General features: G+C 55.0%; 1 protein-coding gene and 1 long non-coding RNA gene across 10 annotated transcripts in view; both read left to right on the top strand.

Annotated features, from left to right (window-relative positions):
- The first annotated feature begins 10,891 nt into the window (after positions 1-10,891).
- On the top strand, positions 10,892-15,106 carry LOC118968608 (uncharacterized). Its single transcript, XR_012129911.1, has 2 exons — positions 10,892-11,003; positions 12,132-15,106. It is a non-coding gene; the product is annotated as an uncharacterized lncRNA (long non-coding RNA).
- A 6,623-nt stretch (positions 15,107-21,729) lies between these two features.
- Positions 21,730-25,522, top strand: part of C4H1orf159 (chromosome 4 C1orf159 homolog) — a 28,049-nt gene continuing 24,256 nt past the window's right edge. For 2 of the 9 annotated variants that reach the window (XM_073232985.1, XM_036999617.2), the window contains exon 1: positions 22,750-22,879. The gene's annotated coding sequence lies outside the window, so the exon portion shown is untranslated. The other 7 variants (XM_036999622.2, XM_036999621.2, XM_073232983.1 and 4 more) reach the window with 6 other exon arrangements.

Raw genomic sequence — 25,522 nt, 5'->3', positions numbered from 1 at the left:
GATGCCTTCCCGGGCGGCCCTGAAGCAGAGGCGGCCTCGCGCAGGACCTCCCCCCCGGAGCAGCCGGCAGGCCCTGGAGCACAAGTCACCCTCACAGTGACCCCACGTGGCAAGGGTACACTGGAGGCCAGAGACAGGAGACCCAGGCCCCCACCCCCACCGTCACCCCACTTGCCCACAGGCAGCTCCCTTTGCTTTTCCTGTAAGAGGCATTTTATCTACTTGTTCATGTGAATCATTTGGAGTGAGCTTGTCGGTGTGGCTGTGCCCGCCTCTTCCCAGGCCGCCTTTCTGCACCCACTGAATCCACAAAACTACAGTGGTTTTTCTCCTTGTTCACGAAACTCTGCGCTTACGTAAAACAAGAGCTCTTGTGATCTGCAGTATCTACAGAGCTACGTATATGTGTACATACTAACTATGGGTTTTTACTGACGGTTTCTTAAGAACATGTCCCATAGAAGGACGTGTCCTATAGATTTTCCACTTCTCACCTCCGTCTGTGGTCCCGCCGATCCCCAGATTGTTCCCTGCATGGCACAGTGCAAGCTAATCCCTCATTATGGCTGAAGTGTGTCCCCCCAAATTCATACATGGAAGCTCTGACCCCCAGGACCTCAGAATGTGACCTCTTTGGATATAAGGCCTTTAAAGATGTGATTAAATTAAAACAAGGCTGGTGGGTGGGTGGGCTCTAATCCAACATGACCCGTGTCGTTATAAGAAGAGATCAGGACAGAGACACACACAGGACAGCCGCCTGAGGACACAAGGGTGACGTGTCTGCACACCCCAGAGGGAGGCCACAGGAAACCCCGCCCTGCCCGCTCTGCCCGCACCTGGACCTCAGCCTCCAGCCTCCAGGACTCCGGGAGAGTCGGTCTCTATTGTTGAAGCCCCCAGGCTGCAGCGTTTTGCTACAGCCATGCACGCAGCACCCTGGTGTCCTCAAGGAGCCCAGCTGCCTCCCAGAGTGGCCCCCTCACAGCACCGACCGCACTCGGGCTGGGCAGCGCCACCTGCCCACTCTGGGGCTGTCTCCCGAGAGGATCCCACCTGTATATGTTTCTTGAACAGGTTACCCCTGCCCCAGGCTCTGCTTCCAGGAAACTGGCCCTGTGTCTCTGATTCCTGCCTCTCTGACAACGAGTGAATCTGAACTTTTCTCAAGGCTAATGGCTCGTGGGTTTGCTCCCTGCGTGGCCTTCACCCTGCTTCCCATACAGTTTCTGTTTCTGGACAATTTATAGATGCTCTTAGTATACTATTGGTCTTAACCACTGGTTATCTGCATTTAAATATTTTCTCCAATAGATGGTTGGTCTGCTGACTTTGCTATGTTCAAGGTTTAACTTTGATACAGTAACTGCAGCTGTAAGGAAATATGTGGAAAAAATATATTTTACTATGTTTCTCCAGAGACTATAGAAGGAGAAGAAAATGTTAAAAAAAAAAGGACTATTAACATCCTCAAAGAGAAAAGATCAAATACTGTGACAATGGTTAAAGATCAGAATGCCATAGAAATAAATATTCAGAGGACCAAAGTGAACTCTTAGAAATGAACATTACAGCACAAATGAAGAGCTCAACAAAGTATTTGGAAAGTAGAGTTAAAGCATCTTCTTCAAAGCCAAAAGACCAGAAAAAGGAAATAAGATAGATCATTAGAGGCCAGTGTAAGAAGTCAAAATCTTAATATTTACCATGGAAGTGGAAACAGAGAAAACAGAAGGGAGGAAATCATTTAAAATTAATAATTTAAGAATATTTCCTGGAACCAAAAGACAGGAATTTCCAGATCTAAGGAGCCATTCAGCACCTCTCAAAAGGGATGAAATGATCCCTAACAGGGTCATTTTCGTGAACTGTCAGAACACGGGAGACAAAATAAGCCCCTAAGAACTTGCAGCAATGAAGAACAAGCAGGTTCCGCGGCCACGACGACGTTGTGCAGAGTGGCATCCAGAGCTGGGAGGCCCTGGGACCGGCTCACGGTTTGGAGAGAAAACGGTGAGTGGTGGGGTGCTGTCCCCAGGGAACCCATCCCCAGGCGGGAGTCGGCAAAGGCATTTTAAAGCCACTTGCCTGCGCAAGCCCTTTCTCAGGGCGCTGCTGAAGGATGTGCTCCAGGAGAGCAAGGGGCAAACCAAGGAAGAGCAAGACATGGATCCAGGACGGTCCAGCCCGGCGGGGAGGCGAAGGGAGCGTTCGGGATGAGCCAAGAGAGACCTTGAGGCCCCGGGCCTACCGCAGACCCAAGGACTGGCCAGGACCGGGGCAAGGTGGAACCTCCTGGAGGGATTGACTCAGAAATACCCTGTGTGTTGAATTTAAACCACTGGTGAGAGTCTGAGGATGAATTAGTAATGAATTCAGAGAAAACTCAGCAAGCATGGAAAAGAAAGGCAATCATTAACTCCAGAGAAAAGGACACGTGTGCAGGTCAGAACAGTGACCACAGCATGCCATGCCCTGGCATGGGTACAAATCAGAGCTAACTGGAATTTCACATGGTTGTACTGGAAACCCTGGGGCTCCCAAGTGTGTGTGCAAGTGGGGAGAGGTGGGAGAGATAAACGCCATCGACCTTGGTGTGACCGCAGAAGATAATGACCAAAGCTGACACTCCAAGAAGCTACAGTCTGACCATGTTATGTAGATGTGGGCTAATAGACGAGAGCTGTCTGGAATAAGGTCATGGTTGCCTTTGGGGCCGGCCCGGGTGGGCAGCCAGGAGGCTGTGTTTGTGCAAGTCTCATAGAAATGTCAGACCCGTTAACTGCATACAAGAGAACAGCGTTGAGCAGCAAGATCACAGCTTCAGCTGGCACACTGTCTGTCCTCGGAGGCCTGGGGACCATTTCAGTGATGTTGGAATGACTGGTAATTAAAGGTTGTCCAAAACCTGGCTGTGAGCATAATCTGGTCTCGTTACATTGCCCAGGACTCAACACCAAGCACCTTTCCTAGGTCCTCTCCGAGACCGACCTTGTCACGCCTGCTCTCTTGGCACTGACGCTCTGCGGGAGAATGTCCATTTCTCTGGACTCCGCATCACGGGGCCACGTGCAGCACAGCACCCCCGCCCCACATCCGCTTTCCTGGTCAGGCATGTTCTCTGCTGACCCTGCACATCCTGCCGCGGGGCCACGTGGGGCCTAGTGGCCAGCAGTGGCCTGTTGGTCGGCCCTGCCTTCCTCTTTTTGTGCCCCCATGTTGCCTTGACTCCCTGGGCTCTGAATCAGCAGGACTGAACTTCAGCTTTGATACGGAAGCGGGTCCTACTCTAGCCAATTACAAATTCCACATCTCTAGGGTGATTCACAGGATGTGTCTTGTGAAATGGGACGAATTTGGTTTCCTTGGAGAGATTTCCAGCCACTGTTGTGACTGGGAAATGCACATCACAATATCCTGGCTTTGCATCCCTGGGCCCAGGGTTCTGGCTGCCGTCTTCAGAGACAGCTGGTCATGAACAGGCCCCATGAACAGACGGCCTTTGCAGTCATCTCACCCCACAGGAAGCTCAAAAACACTCACAAATATCACAGAGGTCCAAGACACCCTGCGTCTCTGCTGGGTGTCCAGATCTCCCCGTGGCCTCTCCCTGAAGCCACACGGGCTTTATATCCAACAGGTCAGCACAGGCCACGTGGCAAGCCCCAGCTTTCCCAGCTATTTTCACACCCACAAACCCCCCAAATGAGTGCTGTGGGCACAGTCCTCACCCCATCCCCCAACAGACAGGAGTGTCTGTCTTTCTGAAAGACCCTCCATCTGAAACAGCCTCTCCCAAAGGCCCCAACTTTCTCCCACACACTGCCCTGCCCAGGGCACCCTGCTTGCATGCTGGGCCCTCCCCCGTGTTCCCCAATGCCTGATGGCCACAGAAACGGCAGGTGGGACTGCAGCTCAGAAAGAAGGCTTGCCAGTGGGGGGTGAGGGAGCTCTCACACCAGCTCAGTTCAGAAGCCAGGAGACAAACCCTGGGGGTCGCTTTCCCAAAAGCGTCAGTCCTACCTGGTCCCAGGAAGGCGGTGGCAGGCAGGTCAGCAAGGCGCGGCTCCCCAGGGCTGCCTTATCGTGGCCTGGCCGGGTGGAATGCGGTGGAAACCTTTGCCTGGTACAACAGCCGGCACAGCACAGCCCAGGAATTTTGCATTGAATAATTTTTAACTTCGGCTCGGAGAGAAAACCAGGGCTGTATGTAGCCTCTGTCTACACAGGAATGCCAAGGGGCGCTCACTTGCACGTAAAACCTCAATAATAACAAGGAAACCTGTCTTGGAGGAAAAAAGGGAGAAAAGAACAGAAAGTGAACTGGTCCTGGGGCTTAGGGGCCTCGCTGGCACTTAGGCAACTGCAGGCTGCATCTCACCTCTCCCACTGAAGAGAGCCCAAGGGTGGAGGCAGGCGGGGCACCCAGGGGACACAGGCGGAAATGCGCACCCCACCTCCTGCCTGCTACCCTGCACCCTGTCCTAAGACTTCTTTCAGGGGCTTCATTTCCAGAAACTGCCGAGGCCAGGCCCCATGCCTGTCATGGCTTCCCGCATCCTGGGGGCTAGCTCCGCACTCTTCCCCGTGTCAGCCTGTGACCCTGTGGCTGGATGTGGCCGGAGCTGCTCTGGGCTCCCGGGGGCACTGTTGGGGAGGGCACAGCCCAGCCAGCCCTGCTCAGAGTGGCTGTCACAGTTTCCTGGGAAACACACAGCCCGAAACCAGTTTTGCTTTACAAAGCCCTCGAGGTTCTCCAGCTCCGGGACTGGTACAGCCAATGCCCACAGTGCCCCTGCAGACCCCACCTGGGAGGGCGCTGGGCTGCCAGAGGAGGCGGCGTCACCACCCACTGCAGAGAGAAGGCCAGGCGCCCAGCTGTGTTATGCCACTTGGGCCATGGGCTCAGCACCCTGGGAGCCACACAGGGGGCCCTGAGGCTTGGAGGGGGTGAGCCCAGCAGGGACTCCTGTCTAGAGGCTGGAGGTGTGACTGAGCAGAGAGGCCAGACACCGGGGCCAAGCAGGTGGGCCAGGTGGGGCCAGCGCCCACCACCCCTCCACCTTAGCTCCCAAGCACAGCCCCTGGCTCTGGCCGTGACACTCAGTAGCCCAGCTGAGTAGACCAGGCAGGTGGAGGGGCAGCCACGGAGTGGGGTCCCAGGAGTGGGGTCCAGGCCTACTGGGAATAAACCTCAGGAACAGATGGGCCCCTCAGACCCACCCTCTTGCAAGGCCGTTGCTAAGGGACAAATGAGGACAGGTGTTGTGCCTTAGCTACTCATGCCTTTTTTTCTCAGAAACTTTTGAAAAGGCTCCTGTGGACCTTCAGGCTAAGAACTAGTGTCCACCCCACCCCCACAGTCTGTGCCCATTGTCTTGGGGGTGGGCTGCGTCCTTCCCTCTGGCCCCTGGCTCACCAAGCGCTGTATGTCAGGAGGCGTCTGTGGAGCTCATGAGCGTCCAACAGGCTCCTAGTGCGGTGCTGCCCACCATGCCCTGGGATGCCAGTAGCCCCCAGCTCTGGTGCCGGGCCACCCCGCCAGCATCATCTGCCTCACACATGCTTGCCCGCAGTGCCCAAGCCCGCATACGCCCCAGGGCTACATGCTTCTCTGTCCACTAGTGGGCTGGACATGCCCCCATCCTTGTGTGGGACATGGCTGCTCACAGCCTCTGCTCGTCTCTCACTGTTTTGTGGGTTTCTAGCCTTTTCCTGCTGATCCGCGGAACTCCTTGATGTCCTAGACAGCACTGTCCTTGGATCTGGTCTGTCGTGTCTGCTGGTGAGGAATCCCTGATCCTGCTATAATCAAGGGCATCCATTTTTGCCCAAGGTCTGTGTGTGTGAGGTTCCACTTAGAGTGCCCTGCGCCCCTGCCACTAGGCACCACCAACCCGTTCTTCATGGGTGGCCACCTCGCATGTGCTGCCAGGATCCTTCACTCTATTTTGCTCCATCATGAGCCAATCCACCACCCTGGTGGATGTGTCACGGCACCACCACCTCGCAGTAAATGCGCATGAATACAGGTCGACCCTGGACTTGAACCCACTCCCTTGTCTGCATGCCGCTTCTGCCCCACTCCACTGGGCTTGGGTCGCTGTTGCCTGACTTCTGAGAGGGCTTGCTACCCTCTTTCCTCACTTTTAAATGCCTCTGATTTTTAAATGCTTGCTAAGCTACTCATGCTTTTTTCTCTCAGAAACTTTCAATGTATCTAGTTCCTGAAAAAGTTCCAATGATAATTTTGAAAAGGCTCCTGTGGACCTTCAGGCTAAGAACTAGTGTCCAACATGTCCAGACTGGCTCTTATGAGCATCACAGTCTTTAGAGTTTGTGGTTCTTTGCATAGAGGGTGTGTATATTCTTACTCAGGTTAATCCCTAAGTACTTCATTTTCCCTGCTTTTTTGAGTTCTCTTATTTTTTTCTAATTGGTTCTTGCTGGTATAGAGCAATACTATTGGTTTTTTCATTTTTAAAAATTGAGGCAAAATTTACAGGATGTGAGATTCACTGTTGTAAGGTGTAGTTAGCACGTTCAGTTCTGTGCAAACACTGCCACCTCTACCTAGTTCCAGAACATTCTCATCCCTCCGAAGACCATCTGTCCCCATTAGCAGTCACTCCCCACCCACCTCCTCAGCTCCAGGCAAGCACCAACCTGCCCCCTGTCTTTGGATTTTCCCACTCTGGGTATTTCAAGACGTGGAATCATGCAATATGTGGCCTCTGTGTCTGACTTCTTTACTATTCTTTATTATAGTTTGATTTTTTTATTGTCATAAAATATTCATAACTTAAAATTTATCATTTTAACCATTTTTAAGTGCACAATGTCTGTCTTCAAAACTTTCTCCTCTTCCCAAACTGAAACTATGTCTCCATTAAACACAAGCTCCCATTCTACTCCCCCAACCCCAGGCCTCCACTCTTCCACTTTCTGTATGAATTTGATGAGTCCAGGGACCTCATGTAAGTGGAATCACACAGTATTTGTCTTATTGTGACTGTCTTGTATCACTCATCATGATGTCATCAAAATATACTATTGATTTTTGTAGGTTGTTCTTCTATTCTTATCTAATTCTTATTGTAACAATTTTCCCATCGATTTTATTGGTTTGTCTAGATAGATATCAGATCTCCTGCAAACAACATCAATTTTCTCTTATAATCCATATGCTTCTCATTTATTTTTCTTTCTTTATCATGTTGGCCATGATCTCCAGGACGATATCAGGTAGCAACCATGATATAGCAGACTTGACCTGATCAGGGTCTTAAAGAGAACACATTGGCAGTTTCTGCATTTAGGGTAATGTTTGCTGTGAGATTTCTCTATGTGAACCTCATCACATCTGTGAACATTCCCTCTATCGGTAGTTTGCTACGAGGATTTTAAATCACAAACGGGCTCTGAAACTGATGGAAAGCTTTTCTGCATCAATTGAGGTAATCACATTTTCTCCTTTCTTCTATGGAACCATCCTTGCATGCTTGTGACATGACCCATTCAATCATGATGTATCATTTTTAATATACTATTGCATTTGATTAGCTGCAGAGGATTCTGATGCTAAGAGCCAAACCCTATGCCCCCTTCACCACAGCACTGCTTAATCTTCCTCTGCCCTGACCTCCCTTGGCCTTCCCCCCACCGTGGGAAGGTGGGCAACACCTGGGAGTCAGGGCAGGCTCCAGACACCACAAACACATCGGAAGGCCCCCTCTGCCTCCCTGCTGCCCATACTCCCTGTGCTGGGCACAGGGCACAGCAGTGATCATGATGGGAGGTCACTTCCCTGACATCCTGGGGGCACTGTGAGGCCCCCTGGACTTGAGGGACCTTCGGGGGGTAGGTGTTGGTGTGGCATAAGATGTGAGGCATTTAAAACACCTTCATGGTTCTCAGGACAGAGGATCCAGGGACAGGAGATGGAGAAGCATTTCAGAAACAAACCATCGTGTGCGGGGGGCACATCTCGCCTTTTCCCACAGAGAAAGAGGAGAGCATACTGTTGTGTGAATGGTGTTTAAGGAACTGGGGTCAGGGATGTGGTGTGTGCCCTGCGGCAAGCACCAGGTTGGGGCCAGCAATCTCACGCAGCTGGCAGAGGGTCCCAGGCCTGCCCTGGGGCCTAGGAGAAGGGCAGGTGTCCAGCCGGTCCATTGGTTTCCATCTGCTGACCGCTGCCCACTTCCAGCTTTCTATCCTGCACCTCTTGGGCCACCCCTTCTGCTTACAGGGACTCCTCCGATGTCCAGAGTAAACAAGGGCAGTGCTGGCTGTGAGCCCTCCCGGCCCACTGGGGAGTTCACAGACACAGTGTGCCAGTGGGCCTCCCAATGTCCACCATAGAGGGTTGTGGCAGGAGCACTGCCAGGCAGCTGGGGAGGCCTGCCTTGGGGCAGCTGTGCTTATGTGGGTACATCTCTCCCCCACATATGCCACCAGGCAGGGGACTGAGAACCAGGTCCAGCTCGTGGCTGGGAAAGCTGTGCCTGGAGCAGCCTGCCAGAAACCAGGCTCTCTGGAGGCGAGGTTCTGTCTCTGTCAGAACCATGAGAATCCAAAGGCAGGGCTGGGGCAACTGCAGGGCCCAAAGCAGCCAGGCAGGGTGCCCCTTCCCCAGCCCCCAAGGCCCTGGGCCAGAGCACGGGGTCCTGGGGGGTCCCAGGCAGAGCAGCTGCTGACCAGCAATGAGGAAGCCCCCAGGGTGCCATGTTCCTGTAGCCTCACAGGGCTGTGGGTTCAGGGCCGTCCCCACCCCTTCTCCCAGGAATGGGAGGGACGCCTGTGATGCAGCATCAGGTCAGGGGCATCACTTCTGGGGTGAGGAGAGGCCACGAGGAGCCCCGGGCTGGAGTCTGGAACAGTCCAGGCCCCTTCTCTGTTTGACAGACAGGAAATCTCCTGGACAGGCAACCCGTGCAGGTGATGCAGGCACCCTCAGCCCCAGGGGCGCCTCCCAGGGGCATCGGCACGAGGTGGTCAGGCCGTGTGACCTGGGAAGGGAGCAAGCTGCTCCCAGCCTCAGCCGCCTTCAGAACCAAATGAACTGCACAACGTGTAGTGTTTGGTGCGGGTTCTTCTTAGAGCCGGCCCATCCGGGCCCCGGGCCTGGGCCCTCAAGGGAGGGGCTCTGCAGCCATGGGCAGGTGGTGCCAACTCTTGAAAGTGGCTGACAAGCCTACATTCTCATGGGCCGCGGTGCAGCAGGCTGGGCGGTGGCAGGCGCGCCCTGCGCACCCACTCGCGTGGAGAGCTGGGAACTTCTCTGCGGCTGGCGCTTGCCATGGGCACACACACACACCACATGCTGGCACATGGGCTGGCTTTCCCTGGTGATGAACTAGTTACTGTGGAAAATATACCCGAGCACCAGCCCTGGCCCACGCCTAGTGCTCCTGCCGCTGACACTGGTGCATTTGCCTACAAACGTTTTCCATGCATTGGTACATATGCAGGGTAAAAACCGGCCGTGTTCTTTCCCCCCGTGGCCACACTGTGAGCATTTCCTTGCTTCATTGTGGCTCTGTAGACATGGCTCGGAAGCTGGATGTCCACGTGGGGGCTGCTTGTGTTGGTTTCTTGAGTGTCGGGTGAGCTCCTCATCCCATTTCTGGTTAGAATTCCGGGGATGAGGTCGGAGCTAGAGCCCTGTGCCAGGTGTGAGGCTTACATGGGGACCCCGTTGCTCCAGGGGCAGCTCCAGGGTATGCCGCACTTCTGCTAATGGGAAGGTGGCCGTGCGCTTCACGTTTGTACCAGGGGACTTGGGGGTCTTCTTTCAGCAGGTGGCCCTTGGCTGGGAAGAGGCCCATCACCCCTGGTGGCTCAGGCGTCCAGACTGTGAGGAGCGCCCTGACCGCAGGCCCGGTGCCCACCAAACAGAGAGGGGACAGGTCCTGACCAGATGGGTTGCCCCAGTGCTCAGAACCTGCCCCTGCCCCTGCCCGGGAGATTCCCAGGGGGTCGGTGAGAGGATGGACACAGACCGTGCCAGGGCTTCTTGCCCTGGGGAAGCTAGAGTTCAGGCAGAAGTCACAGTAAGCACAGACCAGCTCTGGGTACCTCCATCCCTGCACAGCCCCAGCCCAGCTTGGCAGCAGCAACCTGCTGCTGAGGTCACAGAGGGAGATGCCCAGCTGTGTCCCAGGGACAGGACCCTTTCTGGCCTCTCAGTCTACGTGGCTGGGTTTCCTACAGGCCACACTTCAGCCAGCATGGCCCCTTCCAAGGTGAGCCAGGCCCTGGGGTGGTGCCCCCAGGAGAGGCTCCTGCCAGACACACCTGACTCCTCCCACCACTGTTCCTGAACTCTGGGGCGAGGGGGGCTGTCCTGCACCCCGTGGCCACGCACACACAGGGCTGGGGGCCACTGATGGGCAGGAGGTCTGCCCAGCATTACTGAGAGCCACCTCAGGAGTCTTTCCAGACCATGGCTCCTGCATGATTTTCAGACACATTGGCACAGAGGCAGGTCCCACGCAGCACAGGCTACCGGCCCAGCCCCTTGCCCTGGTCCCCACCCACGCCCTCTGCACGGGGAACAGAGTGGCCTCACCTGTGGTCTCCTGCCAGGTGGGATGTCTTTGCTTTGTATCTCCATGAAGCCTGGCACCATCCCAGCTCACTGGGCACCCCCGCCCACAGCTCTGGGGCCTCTGATTCCCCTTTGCCACCATACTGATGACCCTTCCTGGGCCAGTTGGCCACTACAGTTTGCTCATGTGCCACCATGACTGTGAGAAGCTTTTGTGGCCTTCATCCTGGTGAACCCTTAATTGCCAAATAAATATTTGCCCAGGGTGGGCCTTGGAGCTCAGGGTCAAGTATTAAATGAGCCTAAAGTTGGAAGATCCTTCTGCCACCCTACTTGGGCCCAGGAAGCCGTGGAAGCATGGAGGACGCCGGACCTGGGGTCACACCGTGTTCCAGGCCTCCGTTGGGACTGGAGGGCAGGCCTGACCCCTTCACCACAGCCTGGGTTGAAGGTCAGTATGAGCGTGGAGGGGCACAGAGGCAGAGGGAAATCTGGGGAATGTGTGTGCCGTCATCCACACCAGAGGTCAGCTGGAATGGGTAGGTCACGGCCACAGGCAAAAAGAGTGAAAGGAAAGGGGTTTCCATGACGCCCACTGTGCCCTGAGTTCATGCCCTGTGTTACCATTGCTGTGTTACAAGTGACCCTGACTGTGATGGCTGAAAACAACAGGCATTTATCAGCTCTTTCTGTGGCTCAGGAATACAGAGGTCTGATGTAGCCTGAGGCTGCCATTGCCATGTGGGCTGGGGCTCTGCTGCTCAAAGTTCAGCAGGAAGAGTACCACTGGGCCGCCCAGGAGGGTGGGCTTCGCCAGGATGAGCGGTCCTAGAGAGAGGCCCAGACAGGCGGCAGCACTTTAATCCATCAGGAGAGTGCCGGCCATCGCCCGCCGCTGTGCCCACCTGGAAGTGAGGACGGTGGGCGCTGCAACGTGGAACCCCCTTTGTCTTGGGCTGCCCACCTTAGGCACCCAGATCTAGGACAGCCACTGGTCAGGATCACTGCCCATTTACTTTTGGTTTGCTCTTTTTCCTGGAAGCTATACGTCTCATCTGTAGGTTTGCTTTTGCTGACAGACCAGTGACTGCTTGGTTAAGAGTATAAAGTGGGAAGAGTTTTGAAAAGATGGGCATTTTGTTTTAACTTAGTTCAAACAAATGCACAGCCACACACGGGCTTGGCCAGGCCTTGTCTCCAGAGGCCCCCCTTCCTCCCGCCGAGAAGCCTATGGAGCTGCCGGGCACGCTGTCTTTCCCTGGACCGGCCAAGCGCTCCACTCCGTTCTCCGGGACCGGCTCCATGCCTGTGCTCATTCTGTCTGTCTACATCGTGTTTAACGAAGTCGTTCTGCAGCCCCTCACACAGCCCAGGCACCCACAGCGAGCCAGTGTCCGGGCTGATTTTGTGTCACCTTGCCTGGGCCGCCTGGGCCACGCGGAACCCAGTATCTGGCCAAACACTCTTCTCAGTGTTTCTGTGTGAAATCAACATTTAAGGCAGATGGCCCTCCCCAGCCTGGGCAGCTCACCCGATGCTCTGAGGGCCTGAATAGAACAAAAGGGCTCTCTTCCCCCAGAAAGAGGGCGCCCTCCTGCTCTCGGGCTCGGCCTGGAGCACCCCCCACCCCCGCGGGCTCCAGCGGCAGGTGTTGGGACTTCCCAGCCTCCACAGCCCCGTGAGCCGATTCCTTGTATTAAATCTGCCCGTGCACGTGCACCCGAGTGGGTCTGCTTCCCGGGAACCCCGAGAGGGCCACACCTGACAACGCGCTTTCTGAGTGAACGATGGTGAGTGGGCAGCTGGCCTGGAGGGCCAGGGGTGCCCGTCCCACGCACGCCGCCCCCCGGGGGTCAGTCAGAGGAGAGTGAGGCATTGCGGACCCTGCCTGGGCCGGGAGGCCTCCCAGCAGCCCTCAGTGGGGAGGATGGCCTCCGGGCGCAGGGGAGAAGGCGCAGCCTGCACGTGGTTTACTGATGACCAAGAAAGTCGGGGAGGAGCAGGGGGGCTTGGGGTGGTCGGGGGATGGGGGCCCCGAGTTGCCGGGCCTCCTCTGGGATGCTGATGGGGGCTTTGGGGGCCCAGGAGCCCACCATCTGGGGCTTTCAGCTGCCTGGGACAGGGAGGCGCTGGGAGTGACTGGGGAAGGCAGGATTCTTTCCTCCGCCCAGGGGGCACCCGACATTCTTCAAGGTGGACGGGCCAACATCCAGACCCTGAGAGCCCCCGTTCCAGTGCCTCCCAGGGAAGGGTGCCAGGCCCAGGCCTCCCCATCCTGCGGGCGACAATGGCCGGAGGTGGCGCATGCGCCGGTGGGCAAGGCTGGCCGCCCGCGGAACAGGCGCGCCACCTGCTGGCTGGCTCGAGAACGGCTGCCCCGGATCGGCGGCCTAGAGTCTTCTCGCGAGACCCCTGGCCCGTGGCTGGGCGAGGCCCTACCAGCAGGTGATCAAGGTCACCAGGGCAGCGTCCTGCAATGTGCCCAGGCCCCAGCAAGCAGGTGGCTGCGCCCCGAAGGCAATCGTGAACGTGGTCATCTCAGTCCACCTGGAGGTAGGACCGTCCTGCAGCCTCAGAGTTTTGCTAATGATAAGCAGGGGGCCCGCTTCCCACCAGCTGGTGCCTGGACCTCTGAGGTTCCAGCACAGGCTGAAATGCTCTTCTGCTTTCCGCCGTGAGCAGGGGCGCGTGGGACCCAGGGCTCAGCCCGGTCGGCACTGAGCCCCCCAGCCCCGTGACTGACTCCACGTCTCGCGCTTCGCCGGGTGACCGGTGTTCAGGCCAGGTCCCTGAAGCCACAGCCCCTAGCGGGCTCGGGGCACCCCAGCCCCACCCCAAAGAACCTGCTGCAGAGGCACCGGAACTGCTGGCAGCTACGGGTCTGCCTGCGGTGAGCGCCCAGCAAGCCACTCTCCCCAGAGAGTAGGACAGGGTGGGGCGCTCTGGGGCACCCTCTGGACTTCTCCTCAGGCTGACAGTTTCTCCCTGACGAGGGGACAGGGCCCCACAAGGATGCCAGCCACGCGGCCCACAGCCCAGGCAGGACGGGTTGAGGGTGCAAACAGCAATTACGGCCTCCTTCTAATTGCAGACGATTAATTAGCTGCAGTGGAGCTTCCCCCAGCGTCCCCTCTGGGAAGAACTAAAGGCCTCCATCTGCTCCTTTCTGTGATGCGCAGGTGCCCCTTCAGGTGGGCAGGGGGCTCCGGGGGTCACCTGGGGCCACCCCGAGCCCTGGGCTGGGGGTCCTGCGCCCGCTGGTGTCTCACACGTCGTCGTTCCGAGAGCAGCTGCCTGCAGCGAAAGAGCCTTCCCAGAAAGGGCGGGGAAGGCTCTTCGATGCAGAGGAGGAAGCAGAGCCTCTGGGAACAAAGTGCATAGTACCTCTTGGGGCGCCCATCCCCTGAGGGGCCGGAGCGGGAAAGGACAGGCTCCCGCTTGCCGCCTCCCCGCCCCCGCCGGCGGCGCCTCCTCCCCCGGGCGGCGCCTCCCAGAGCCCCCGGGGCACGGGTGGTCCTGTGCCTTGCTGGCCAGCCTCCTCTTGCGGGGACCCGGGAGTCAGCGCGGCTCGTCCTGGGCCCCGCTGGCGGTCCTGCCTGGGTGTCCCCTTTCTGAAGCTGCCGGTTCTCCAGGGGGTGTAATCCCTTCTTCCAAACAGCCGCGTAATAGGAAAAAGCTGAGTATGAGAAATGTCACTGGCTCTCAGGAGGCAGGACAGAAACCAAAGACCCAGAGGCGGACAAGCCCTGTGGAGGCAGCCAGCCACAGGGAGGCTGGAGGAGCAGAGCTTAGAGTTCTGTCCCGGAGCCCAGGCCCCCATGACGCCTCCCTCAAATCGCGGTGTAGGTTACTGCGCCGAAGCGACACTGGCACCTGGGGTTTGTGTAGTTTCATCATCTCAACGCAGGGGTGATTCCTGTGGCCATTCTGCAATCAAGATGCAGAGTCCCACCCTTCAAGGACCCCTCCTGCTGCCCCTTCTATTGTCCCTGCCAACCCTAACCCCTGCCAACCACTGGCAGCCATCTCCATAATTTTGTCACTTTGGCGATGTTAGGTAAGTGGAATCCAACAGGGGGTGACCTTTTGGGCTTGACGTTGTGCGTGGCATTCCACTGCACAGTCACACTAAGCCAGTTTGACCGTTTACCTACTGAGGGGCAGGTTTGGCTGCTACAGTAAAGCTGCTAGGAACACACATAAGCTTTGTGTGGATGTAAGTTTTCATTTCTCTGGGATAAATGCCCAGGAATGCAGTTGCTGGGTTACGTGGTACGTGCATGTTTAGTTTTCTTAGAGACTGTCAAACGGCTTTCCAGATATCTATACCATTTCATACTCCTACCAGTGAGACACAAGAGTGACCCAGTTTCTCTACAGCCTTGTCAGCATTTGGTGGTGTCACTATTTTTAATTTCAGTCATTCTGGTGGGTATGTGGTGTATGTATCTCACTGTGGTTTTAATTTACATTTCTCTAATGGCTAATGATGTTGAGTGTCTTTATATCTGCTTATCTGCCATCTGTACATCTTCAATAAAATGTCTCTTCATGTCTTTTGCCCTCCTTCACATATTTTAAACTGTATTTACAAGTGTAATACATTCTCTTTCCTTTTAAACTTTCAGTTGACAAAATCTTCCCGATGAAATGATTTAATAACTGATAGACAATTACCTTAATTAAACTTATACATAGGTTGTCTAAAAATGTTATATTTTCTAACACTAATAAGATTAGTAGGATTTCACCTTCTAACATCAAGTCTACATAACTTCCTTGTTTGAACAATGACATTCAGTGGCAAAGCCCAGCTCATTGTGTAAGACCTGTCCTGCCATAGGAACATAAAACATGTAACCATTTCACTTTGACACAGACATTAGTGCATGGCTTTTGAATTCCCCCACCCCTCCCTGCACTGAATTTGCAACTTCCCTGCCGTGGAAAGGTGGAATCCCCAACCCCAGAGGTTTCTGTGGGGTGCTGGCAGGGTTCACCCCCCCAGCCCTGTGGGTCTCAACGAGCACCGGCCCACATCCTGTACTGCCGCCTGTGGCCTTCATGGAGCAGCACGCACGTGACTGCTATAAGGGATTTTGCATTTCTATGACGCTTAAGATAGTAAATACATTTTTTATGTTCGTCCAGAGGATTTTATTTAACATGTTGAGCTCCTAAGGGATGACCTTATTTATACTCTCCACCTACCCTAATGGTATCCCATGTTCTTTCCCATTTTTGGTACCGTGTATTTCACGGGGTTACTTAGGAGATTCCAGGAACATCTATCTCTCTTGGCCTTGTGTGGGCCACAAGGGCCACTGCGCATCAGAACATTTACTTGCTGCAGACTTTTCCTTCGGGTACTCTGTGTGCACGCACCTGACAGCCTCACGTCTCTCCCTCCAGGCTTCTCCCTGCTGGGGGAAGGCCAGTGACACTTCCCCCCTCCCCCATTCCTTACACAAGAGGGCGTGGCACTGAGAGAGGGAGGCAGGTCGGCATGACCAGGGAAGCTCTCTGCTCTCTGGAGGCCACTGAGGAGCTTGCCCAGGAAGGTGGGTGCCACCCAGCCCCACCCGGGGGAGGAGACAGCCGAGTGCCTGAGTGAGGGAAGGGACAGGAGATACCTACCTGCACAGCAATTTCTAGGCCATACACGGGGGACGAGGACAGCCACCCAGTACTACAGTCAGGGATGGGGGGGAGCTATAAGTCACTCCCTTAAAGGTCAGGCTCCCCTGGGGCACCCAGGAGGGCCAGGGAGGAGGCACTAGCTAGGAGGTGGAGGCTGGCAGGAGCTGAAACATAGGTGAGCGGAGGGGGAGTGGGTAGAGAAATGGCCAGAGCTCTGAGCTCCATCCCAGCCCTCTCCTGCCCCAGGACACCTGCACAAAGGGTACACCTGTGGGGAGGGACAGCAATGAGGGTGGGGGTGTCCGGGTGACAGGGGCTCCTGGGGATCTGGACACAGCCCCTACCAGGGTCCTTCAAGCCAGGGTCAGTAAGTGAGGGTCCTGTTCTCACCCCTCCACTGGCACCCAGGGGCTCTGTGCCTGGAAAGGTTACCTCTGCTCTGGAGGTAACCCTGACCTTCACCCTCACATGGACCCTGACCCTCACTCTGATCCTCATTCTCACCCTGAACTTCACCCTCACCCTCCTGACTGCATGGGAAAGGGTCAGCCATGCAGGTGGGTCACTGGCATTCCCCATGGGTGCCAGACCGGGTGCCCAGGGAGCCACCCCAAAGGGAAGGGGAGAGGGGCAGGCATTCACTCAGCTGTACTTGCAGAAGCGCATCATGAAGTAGTCAGGTTACCCAAAGTATGCGACTCAGGAAAACCATCATGCTTTAAATTTCTTGAATTTGTTAATGCCCTGCCTTGTTCCAAAAAATGGCAGCAAGTGACTCATAAAACACAGGAAGACAAAGAGTAAAGAAAGCGGGACGTGCAAGCATGCTGGACACTCCCCTGACCCAGCTGTGACCCTGTGTGGTCACTCCTCTCTTCGGCACGGCGGCCCTGTGGGACAAGCACCTAGTAGGACAGCTGGCATACAGCGAGAACAAATCTAAATCAGAACACGGCAGCACAAATGTTAAAAACTAAGTGTAATAATTGGAACATACAAGAAAAGGAGGAAATATAGGAAGTTTACAAGATCATTCCAGGAAGTCCAACATCTGGGTTGCAGAAGAGGGACCCGGGGAAGGAATCTTCATGGAAATGACATCAGAAAACTTCCCAGCCCAACAGACTTACATTTCCAGAGTGGAAGGGCCCTGCAGATACCAGCAAAATAAACAGAAGAAGGACCCACACCAAGGGCCGGGGACACAGCGACACCTTATTCAAGGGGAAATGAAAGGGTATCAAAAGCATCAGAGAGACCCAAGGGCACCCCGACTGACTGTCAGAGAGGGACCCCATAGCTAGAGGCGAGTGAAAATGCCTGTCCGATGGGAGCACAAGACGGAGCAGCCTGGGAGGGGCTCCGGGGAGAAGATTCGTCCTGGGGTGGGGGTGCTGCTGTTAGTCAGGGTCCGGACATGGGGCATACGAGACGCGACACACACACGGGTCTCCATTTCCTGCAGGAGTCAGAGCACAGCCTGAGTGACTCTGAAACAACACGCCTGACTCAGCGGTGATATTCCACCGTCCTGGTGGTGTGGCCCTGGACACCACAGAGACTGGGCTACACTGGGAGCGGCTGGTAGCAAGAGTCCAACACTGGTTTACACAGTAGTGACCCAAAACTTAATAAAGTTGGAGACTGAAACAAAAAGCCAGTAAAACCACATTACTGAAGATGGAAGTAGTCGCTGCTCACATTCAACATTGTTTTTTGTTCCTGAGGAGCTAGAATTGGGAGTTTGGAAGGGTGGGGGAAAGACTTCTGCTGCTGGTGGCTAAGACAGCGTCACAGGGACCCTCCGCCACCTGCCTCTCCCAACCACCTGAAACCCAGGCAAGGTACAGGAGCATGTTTCCAGATACTGGTGTCCGATAGCAAAGCAGAGTGACCCTGCAGGGCTCCCGGCCCCGGGTTTCCAGGCTGTGGCCCAGGGAGGGGACACAGGTGGGGCCCAGCAGACCCCTGAGCAGAGGAGATGGAGCTGGGGGTCCACGGAGACCAGTGTGGCTGGCGTTCACAGGACAGAGCGGCAGAGGGGACAGCACCGCGCAGAGCCGGGTGCCCCCTGAATTCATGGGGCATCGGTGAGGGGGGCTTTGCCTCAGTGCTGGGGACTAATTAGCCCGAGTGTGAGCACGGCTCCAGAATCACCTCGCAAAGCTTAGAAGAGGAACCCAAGGGCTCAGACTATTTCCAAGTAACTTGAATGCACCACACAATGAAGCTCTGGAATACTTAGGGAATATCAGACCATCCAGACCAACAAGGAAGAATTCACATCTGGCAACCAACCCAAGATTACTGAAGCTTACTCAAATATAGGCAATTTTGCTGAAGAAATTGATTTTATAGTTGTTTTTTTCCCCATACACAGTAATATTATACACAACAATAACAGGAGTACAGCTCCATTCAGGTTCCCAGCCCTGATCCCAATGTGTGTGGGGTAGTGGGGTGCAGGGGTCTTCCCATGCTCACCAAGCAATTCTGGACCCCCAGCAAGGTGTCTGAGAACTCAACACAATTCTGACACTATCTGCCCGCAGACAGCACCAGATCCCCAGGTTAAAGGCCCGGTCCTGCAGGACTGCCCTCACCCCCCACCCCAGATGCCTGTCGCAAGCCCCAGGCAGTTCCCTGTGCTTCTGACCTGTGGACTACAGATTAGAGGCTCCCACGTCCTCCCCCTTAGGTTCGATTCATTTGCTAGAGTGGCTCACAGAACTCAGGAAAACACGTTTCCCAGTTTAATAAAGGATGCCATGAAGGATACAAGTTAACAGGCAGATGAAGAGAGACACAGGGCGGGGTCCCACGTAAAGGAGCCTCTATCCTCGGGGAGCCCAGGGCCCCGCTCGGCGGCGCTGGAGGTGTCTGGCTCCCCAAGAGTGGGAGCTCCCCCCACTGAGAAGCAGGACCCAAGAGAATGATAAGCTCTTCTCAGGGGGTTTTGTGAGGACTTCACTGCATGGTTATGATTGACTAAACCATTGGACACTGCTGATTCAGCCCCCAGAAGTCTCCCAACATGACAACACCCACTTTAAATTTCAGACTGTAGTGTCTTCAGGAACTGTGGATGAAGATCGAATATACCTGGGAAACATACATTTGATCATATAAATGACCAAATATGTATTTCTTATGACTCATTATATTACAGTTATAAATCTACAAAACTAGATCCAGGTGGTGAACTCTACCAAACATTTAAGGAAGAGACAAAACCAATTATATGCTAAAAATTCAAGAGGAGGCTATGACTTCTAACCTGCTCTACAAGGCCAGCTTGCCCTTGATAACAAGACAAACACATTACAAGAAAACTAGACGACAACATCCTCCATCAGCAAAGATACAAAAATTCTTAGCAAATTAATTACTAACTTGGAAAGTTTTAGCAAACTGCATAGAGCGATATATGAAAAGGATAACATATGACCAGATGGGGTTGACCCAGGAATGTAAGGTAGGTTTAACAGAAAAATTAGTGTAACTCACAATATGAACAAACTAAAAAAGGAAAAACCATATGACCATCTCAACAGATTTTTTAAAAAGCGTTTGGCAAAATCCAACATCCATTTCTCATTAAAAACAAAAGCAAAAAGCCAACAAACTTCTCAGCCAAGTAGGAATAGAAGGAACCTCCTTGGCTTGGTAAGATGGGGGTTCCCCGTGGGACTGTGGAGCATGAGGTGTGGGTCGAACTCCCAAGTAGAGGTGGCCAGGGGCAGGTGGGGACGCGAGACTTTAAGAAACTCCTGCACGGAAAAATGAAAGTTGCAGATAACTTTATTGAACATTTCAGGAACTTTGTGGGTGAAAAAACAAAACTCTAGGCTTCCAATAGATCCTATGAGAAGACTGTTTACTCCCCACTCAGAACCCTTGCCCTGCTGTGCCCACCAACCCTAAACTACCACCCTGGGTCCTTACCCACCACTTACTGAATACCCACCTTGACCTAGACCCCAAGCAACCCTGCTCCAGGACTCTGCAGAGACTCCCTGAAGGGTACACTCAGCATCGTCTTACCAGCAGGTTTCTTCGGTGGCATTTTCGGGGAGCTCCCATTAGATATTCCTGGAGTAAAAACATCACCCTTTGATAGTAAATGATGTGTTATTAATGGACGTGACAAAAGGCAGCCTCACTATAACATATATAACACAATCCTGGAAAATAAGGACTGGGAAAGTGGAAACATGCTCAGCTTCCAGATGTACAAAGTAATTCTGTGATGCTCATGGCAGGTGCAGGGTGCTGAGGAGCCGTTAGCAGACCACAGAGAGAGTGCCGTACTGTGTCCATACTGCTCCCCAAACCTCCCGATTTATGCAAGGCCCCCATCTCTCTTGATCACAGTGGGCCATGCAGACTGTCACATTCCCAGGCACAATGTACTTCTCAAGGGTTTTTGTCAGCACCATCAAAAGTCACTCCATTCTGAACAGGCCTCCTCAGTCCTGATGGATAGACACAGGGTGCCATTCTGAGGTCATTCCTGGAGATGACATCAACTCCTACCACAGAGGCCCTCAAGAGGCCCCGGGATCATACCTTCTGCCTCTAGCTCAGAGAAGACACACACACCTGTCCCTCCTGTCCCCAATACTCTTGCTTGGAGAATGTCCTCTCCTGCAAGACTGGTACTCTATTTCCATTGAAAATTCTAGATATTCAAACTTGGGATGGACGTCCTGAGGTTGCATTCAAAAGGGGACAAGAACATCCAAGACTCTGGCGAAATGGACTGTCAGCACAGACGCCACTGGGAAGGAGGCACAGGGACGTCCCAGAGCGAGGGACTCTGGGGGCTGGGTGTGGGCAGGCACCAGCCATCCTCTGATACCTACCTACCCCAGTACACCTGCAGCTCCTGACCTTAAACCAACCCTCCCCAGCTCAGGGACATTGCCAAGGTCCCAACCCTTTCACTGACACACATGGGGTTCTGTTTGCTGAAGAGCTGTGAGTGCTGCAGGATGCACACAGCTGTTCTTTTTGTCTGGGAGAAGTGCAGAGGCAGAGCCTGAGATCACACACGTGGAAGTTCCACCTGCCACCCTGTCATCCTGTTGGGAAAAGCTAGCCTAGGATGCCAGACAGTCTTGCCACCTAGACCCCATGGACTCTGGAACTGACTGGAGGGAGCATTCACAGACTCCCCACCATCCCTGCGTCTTCATGGCCCATGGGGTGGAGTTTTAGTGGGAAGAGTAACCAGTCCAACCAGCTTCACCAGTTCAAAGAGTCCTGAGGTCACACCCTCTGTTCCCACAGAAGAGGAAGTGTGGAGAGACCTGAAAAACCTGTATGAGAGTCCATGCTGATAGCAGTCTTCTCAGGAGCCTGCATACAGTGCGATGCACTTCCTGGTCCAGCCAAGGTCACACATCTCTGTTCAGACTTCAGTAGTGGCTCTTGAGGAAAATCAGCCCCAGCCCAATGGCACCGAAAGCAGTCCCTCTTCATACACGATGACATCCCCGTGAGGCACTCCAGTCTTGTCTGCGCTGCATTCTGTGGGACCGACTCCACCATCAGGAAGGTGTGAGGCTAACATGGAAAGGGCAGCAGCCCGTCCTACTCCATTTTTTCCAGAAGCTCCTCGGCACCACTCCCAGGGGCCAGCTCTGCAGGGCCGGAGAAGGCTTGAAAGGGCAGCTTTGGTGTGATCACACCTGGGGAGAGACAAAGGCTCTGCTGTGTATCTGAGAGCTGCCTAAGGCCTCGAAGGTGGCAGAGCTGGGCTGCAAGGTAGCCCAAGAGCAATGGCCCTCTCTAGGGCTTCCCATCAGACTCCCAAGGGAGAGCAAGCATTTCAAAAGGCCTTGTCCCTGCCTAGCCCTCCACAGGGACCAAGGGCTGGACACCTGAGGCCTGGAGTAGGACGTCTAGATTTTACAGAAGGGAGCTTACTTTCACTTCACAGAGCTTTTTCTTTTAATGGGTTAGTCGGTTTGCTCTTCGGTCGCGTCCCAAAAGGCATTGCGGACGCTCCTATCCTGACCTGCGCCTAGAGCAGCCACACCGGCTCTCACTTTCGCTGGAAAACCCCAAGAGCAGCCGCGCCTCTGAGGCGCCTCAGCCACAGCTGGAGGTCTGACCCACCCAAACCCACAGCCGGTAAACGCCGTCGCCTCTGGGGCAGCCTGCTCTTCATTCAGGGCAGCCTGGGCTAAGGGGCAGGAGGGCCAAGTGGGCCGATACCCAGTCACCCCGCTTTCCCTTGGAGAGCGCGCGACGCGGACGCCCTCACCCCGCAACAGCGCAGATGCCCCCCGCCTCCCATCAGCGGGACGCCCCACCCCTTCAGCGCGGACCCCCTCGCCGCCACCCCCGTCCGCCAGCGGCCCAGAACGCGGCTTTACAGACGCCGCCACCTGCTGGCCCTCACTAGCCGGGCTTCTCGGTCTCCTAGCAACGCCAAAGCCGCCCGGTGCGCGAGGAATGCTGGGGAGCCCGTGCCTGCCATGGCCTCGCGATATCCTCCTGCCGGAATTCACCTGCCGAGGTCGGGCTCTCGCGGAGGCTGCTGGGAGTTGTAGTTTATGGCTGGGAGACGCCCTCCCGGCACCCAGGCCTGAGGTGGCGTAGAGACTACAAGTCCCAGGAGTCGTAGCGAGACCGCCTGGAGGGCGGGGGTTACGAAAGAGGAACCCTAAGGGCGCCGGGGTGAGTGAGGGGCCGACTGGGGGCGGGCTCGCGTGCGCCTGGGTCGGCGGTTGGGGCGCGGGTGTCGAGCCGAGTGGTCGCGGCGGCGGCGCGGATCGGGGTGCGGCGACCGGGCTGAGGTCCAGGGACGGGCGCCCCGGGCCTCCGAGCCTCCGCCGGCGTCGTGAGCGTAAGGAGCCGGCCCGTAACTGCGCGTGCGACCCCCGCCCGAGCCCGAGGCCCCAGGAGGCGCGCCCCCGCCTGCGGTGACTCACGCCGGTTCGCCTGGGCCACAGCCGCCGCCCTGGAGGGCTGGTCTCGCGCCTTCGGTCCTTGTCTCCGCGAAATAGCTCGGGTTTGGTCGTAAAGCAGGTTTTCGAGGGGAGTGTTGTCACCGTAACAACTTAGCTGATGCTTTAGTTCAACTATGATTTAGCACCGGGTGGTTCGGACAACCTCCTGCAGCACCGGCTCAAGGAATGGCATTTTGGCAAATGCAACTTCTCCCCGAAAGCTGTTTTGGGACTGAATTCTTAACTGCGTTGTCCCATTAAATTCGAAGGCCTTTGGTTTCTCATTTTGGTATAAGAAGAAGAGCTGTGAACAAACATACAGTACAATTAAGTTCTCACCAGATTTTCATTACCTGTTAGAATTTTTTACCCAATTATTTGCCTTTTGTAAGATTTTCAAAATAGAAGAGGAATTGCATTTATTCATTTGGTTATTGATGTATAATTTTCATACACTGAAGTGTGCAAGTAGAGTTTGACCAGTCTTGACAGATCCAGCTGTGTAAGCTGCACACTTAATGATAGCAAACGTTTCTGTCATCCCTGAAGAGTCCTTGTGTTGTCAGCTGAATGTTTTTGTTCCCCCAAATCCATACATGGAAGCCCTCCCCGCAGCATGGTGGTACTGGGGGGCCTTTGGGGATGAATAGGGTTAGTTGCAGTCCTGTGAGTGGGCCCCACAGTGGGATTAGTGCTCTTGTAAGGAGAGGGAGAGGAAAGGCCATGAGGCCAGTGAGAAGGTGCCTGCCGTCCAGGAAGGGTCCTCGGCCGACACTGAACCCCCAGGCAGCTTGGTGTTCAGCTCTGCTCCTCGGTTTTGCTGGCTCAGCACTGCTCCTAGGAATGTGCCACGGCACATGCACCTGTCCTGTGATGGTACTTGGGTGGGTCTCTCGCGTTTGGCTGGCTGTGGCTGAGAGGTCATACACGTTCTTGTACATGTTTTCTGTGGGTGTGTTTTCACTTCTCTTGGGACAGTACCTTGCAGAGCAGCTGTCCTGCCGGCGTAAAGGGCAGTGCAGTGCTTCTTGGCGGTCTGCACTTCCTTGCGCTTACCCATGAGCACCTTTCCGTCTCCTTGTTACCTGCTCATCACTCTTTCTCAAGTGTCTGTTTTGCCTTTTTTTTCATTACGAAGTTAGGAAAGTCCTTTCTGTTTCTGGATTCAAGGCTTGTCAGATAACATAAATTATGAATTGTATCTCCTACACTGACTTGTCTATTCATTTTATTAATGTTGTAATCTTAAAAATTAGCTTAAAAAATTTGGAGTAGTTGTAGATTTACAGACCAGTTTTCACCAGTGTCAGCATCTCACACAACCACTGCACGCTTGTTGAAACTAAGCCAGCAGTGCCCTGTCACTGTTACACCCAGACATCAGATGTGTCTTTCCCCGGCGTTCACTTTCTGCCCCGGCCCCCGCCCAGGGTCCCACAGGGCATTGAGGCTCACATGTCCTTTGTCCCCTCTGGGCCGTGACGGTGTCTCGGACTCTCCTATTTTCCATGCCCTTGGCAGTCTTGAGGCGGATGCTCACGTGCTTTGTAGAGTGTCTCTGCTTTGGGGTTCGTCTGATGTATTTTCTCCTGGTTAGACTGGGGTCATGGGTTTTTGCAGACAACGCCCCAGAGGTGAGGTCTCAGCGGGGCAGGGCACCTGGGGTCGGCACAGTCACGGTGTGTCGACCTGCCACCTGGCGCAGCTCGTGGCTGTGGGCGTCTCCTGCGCCCTCCTTGTCCTGCGCCCCGGGCCGCGGCCCCGCTCATCCAGGCAGCACCCTCCGGGCATGGACCTATGCTCCGTCTCCCGCTGTGTGGCTGGGGATCCCGAAGGGCTGTCTCCGACTGCCCAGTGTCGCTGGCCAGGCCCTCGCCTCTGTGGCTGGGGCGCCTGGACACTGCCATAACTGCTGGTGATCTGGCACTGTGCTGTTTGTTTTGCTGCCCATGTCCCAGCCTTGGCCATGGGGAGTGCTTTCATTTGCCGTAGTGTCCCTGTGAGGGGTCCCCACCCTGTGTTTTGGGGCTCTTCCTTGCCTCCTGCACTGCCAGGTGCTCCAGGCTTGTCCTCTGGTGCCCCTGCCTCAGCCCTGGAGTCGGCTGCAGCTTCTCCACAGGCTCTGGCTTCTTCCATTGCAGGAGGTGTTTAGAAACCTGCGTCAGGGTGCTGGGTGTGCACTGCTGCTAGGGTGTCACTGCCCCTGGCCCCTGCGTGGACAGAGCTTGGTACATGTGCATGTGTTCATCGTCGGTGTATCTGTGACCTGTAGTCTGTAACATGGTTATCTGTAACCTTCCCACTCTCAGGGAGACCCTGGCTCCCACGACCTGCCACCCATTGTCTTATTTGTCCAACCCTAGTGTACATA

The sequence above is a fragment of the Manis javanica genome, chromosome 4 (assembly GCF_040802235.1).
Source record: "Manis javanica isolate MJ-LG chromosome 4, MJ_LKY, whole genome shotgun sequence".
NCBI classification, from domain to species: domain Eukaryota; kingdom Metazoa; phylum Chordata; class Mammalia; order Pholidota; family Manidae; genus Manis; species Manis javanica.
The sequence above is the reverse complement of the archived record's forward strand: the minus strand, read 5'-3'. Positions and strand labels throughout refer to the sequence as shown.